Below are 3,598 nucleotides of genomic sequence, written 5' to 3'. Positions count from 1 at the left end.
TCACCTTTCATGAAGGATATGGACTCCATTTGACCTGACTTTTTTTCTAGACCTTCATACATTTATAAAAAGAAGTATTGCAAGTTAAAATTATAGTGTTATATGTAAAAATGATTTACTACAATTAATTATCGCTTTTTTATCAGTAAAAAGATGCAATAATAGGCAAATTAATGTTGTCGGAAATTGTTGCTTTTTGGCATGGTGTCTTACTATCGGTAGCCTAACATGGCATAAAAATTTGAGACCATATCGTGAAAGCTAGATACTCACTCCATCCAGGTATCCAAGACCGATTCCTCACAAACAGAATTCGCCGATTTGGCTCAGTGGCCCGACCGGGAGTAAATCTCATTAAATCGGTCCACGTTAGTAACTGCCCGCGATTGATGCGCCTGCCCACGACGCACAAATAAAATCGGAAGCACGGCTGTGGTTTGCAATCTGTGTGGGAGCGGATTGGTTGCTTAATTACCTAAAACAACTCTAGGCAGTTTTTTTAGACGAACACTAGGCAGTTAGAGGGAAGTTAATACGAGAGAAAAGGAAGGCATCGGAAGCCCAACTAATTAAGGTGATATTTTCTCTCTTGAAGCAATTTTGTAAACGCCTAATCTAATTTGTGCGTGCGCACTTTGGTGTCGCGTGCGGTGCTCACTTTGACTGATTGATATACCTTATCCATAAGTCCTGCCCTCCACCCGTCTCTTTCTCCACCACGCACCGCATCCCCTTTCCTTCCTCCTCTCTCTCACAGCTGAGATCTCCTCTCTCCACGGACTCCCTCCGCTGCCGCCGGCACGCCCTACGCCCCTACCCCAGCCCTACCTCCCCCGACGCCGCCGGCACGCCCCGGCCCTGAACTCCCCGCTGCCGATGCGCCCCATCCCCACCCCCGCCCCCGGCCTCTCCGTCCTCCCCGCTGCCGATGCGCCCCATCCCCGCCCCCACCCCCACCCCCCGGCCTCTCCGTTGCCGGCTCGCCCCTTCCGCGCCCTCACCCCCGGCCTCCCCCTCCGCCGCCAGTGCGCCGCACCCCCAGCCTCCCCTGCTGCCCCCGGCCAAAGCGCGGAAGAAGGGGTCAGGTACGAGGAGCCATGGTGTCAGCCAGTTGCTGTGCGATCAGCAGCAGTGGTTCTACTTCTACTACAGGTCACGGGAGCAAATAAAAGACGAGCCACCACGCCACGGGGTTTCCTCGAAGTTTTGGTGTGGTTGCTCCGTTGTTGCACCAAAGCAGTAGCAGCTGCAGACCCGACGGCTGGAAGAGAAGGTGGACGCCGGCGAGGTGGTGAGGTTGGCGCTCTGCTGCCTACACGAGGAGGCATTGCTCCGGCGAGGGATGATGAACGGCGTTGGCAGCATGGATGATTTTGGTTCCTATTGCCAGGTACACACCTAGCTCTTGTGCCGGTGTGTGTTCATTGCTTGATGTAAATTGATGTAAATTCTATGTCAGAGTTACTTTGTGATTCTGCTTCTTGTAAATTCTGGATCAGAGTTACTTTCTTATTCCGATGGATGTAATTTCAGTATGACAGTTACTTTTATGAGTCAAGTAGTTGTAATTTTGATGTTAAAAGTTACTTCCCTAATATTTTAGATGTAGTTGTGGCGCTAAAAGTTACATCTAACTGAGCCTAACAAATTAACTTTCGGTGATGTTTCCATAAGACAGAAGAAGAACGAGATGTGGTAGAGTAACTTTTTGTTCGTAATTTGTGTTCGGTGATGTTTCCATAAGACAGAAGAAGAACGAGGTGGGGAAAAAGCATTTGATATGTTTAATTGATGTCACGTGGGGACACGGGGACCACAGGAGAGAAGGAAATGTCACTGTCACATGCGTGGGGACCACAGTAGGACAAGAATCTGGTCGGTACGCACTTTTTATGCCAAAAGGTGCGCGCGCACTCCCTAGCGGCCTCCTTTTGTGAATGGGCCTTGGATACCCGGACGAAGGGAGTGGTAGAAAACTTAAAATTAAAGTGAATTTTCGAGTTTCACGGCGGCACAGGCATAATGAGTATGGATTTTATGATTGTATCGCTAACGGCTTGTACTATATCCCGCCGTTCGTTGCGTGGGCCAAGATATGGGCAGATTTGTGCAACTAGTATACGATCAAAGACCAAGCCTTAAACTTCAGGTTTCTCACACAGTGCACGCATGGCAGAAGATATGGGTTGTTTTGTTCACGGCATCACAAACACAAACTCAAACACATAAGCTGTAATTTTTTTAGCACAAACATTGGACTCACAAGCCACGACACACGCAAATGTGCATCACACACAGTGCACAGTCTGAACGCTTCAGCTGAACAATAAAGTCTGGACTTGATCAGGATTCCCCACTGATACAGGTAGAGGGCACCATGATCTCCGATTCTTCCGACCTGTAGTTGCCAACAAGTTCCTGTGCTTCTTTCACGAGGGATGCAAGAGTCCTCGCAGGCTTCATGGGTGCGCCGTCATCCTCTCTGGCGAAAACCGTCGAGCCATCAACAAGAAGCATGCTTCTCGAAGCGGTGAACAGCACTTTCACCAAGCTGTCCAAGTCTTGTTTGGGGTAGCTGCCTCTGTGTTTCATCATTGAGATTACCATCCTGCTGGTAACCTTCAACATTCCCAGGCAGCTGGCCGTGGGGTCACTGTTTCTTACTACCAGCTTCGATGGAAGGCTAGATGATTCAATTGCATCAATATGAAGAGCCAAGTCTTGATCTTCGCTGATGAATGTGTCGCATACCGTCACACAGAGTGATAACAGTGCTGACTGTGACTTACGGTACTTGTGTTGCTCTTGAGTTTCCCGACAAGAGGTGGAGCTCTTGTTGTGGTCATCATCTTGCGAAGCACCCCCATGTGGGTCTTCTATGTCTTCATTTAGTTGGGAAAAGCCGGGTCTATCTGCTCCTGTTTGTGTTGCTTCTCTTCGAAGTATTTCGCTGAGAACCTGCAAAATGTTAAGAGTATGTTAAATTTGACAAGGGTAGCTAATAGTTCAAGGGAGTGCCGTGACCACCCTACATTAGTGTTCACTTGCACACAGATTACCTTTGGCATCAGGTTGGTCATGGCTTCCTTCAGCTTCTCCGTATGTTCATCATCCTTGGTGTAATTGATACATGGATGTTCTAGGATTTTCGCTTCCCTTATCGAGTACCCATAAAAATCTATAAGTTCCGTTACGAGGCTATCAACAACATCACCATTTGCATGTAAGATAATGGCGGCATAATTGCGTACTCCTTGGAAAGATAGCATCCTTGCCAGTGCTTCACCTGCCCATTGTCTATCAAAGCTGTGCTTGTTGCTGACTGTGTAGGTGTCTACCAGCATCATAATAAAATCCTCACTGCTTTCGGTGTCCATGCATAGTTGTCGGAGAATATCAAAGGTCAATACCTTGAGCTCTCCATTACATTCACTACACTTGAGAATCCTCACCATGGTGCTGATTGCTTCGTTGTTGATTGAGATTTCCTGACGTAACTTGGCACCAGTTTTCCCAGGAGCAGCTGTCAGTTCCAGCATCACTTCCAGTGATCCCTTTACGACATCCGACCAGGCACAATGATCAGCTTGGTGGATCA

Source organism: Brachypodium distachyon, chromosome 4 (assembly GCF_000005505.3).
Source record: "Brachypodium distachyon strain Bd21 chromosome 4, Brachypodium_distachyon_v3.0, whole genome shotgun sequence".
NCBI lineage: Eukaryota > Viridiplantae > Streptophyta > Magnoliopsida > Poales > Poaceae > Brachypodium > Brachypodium distachyon.
The sequence above is the reverse complement of the archived record's forward strand: the minus strand, read 5'-3'. Positions refer to the sequence as shown.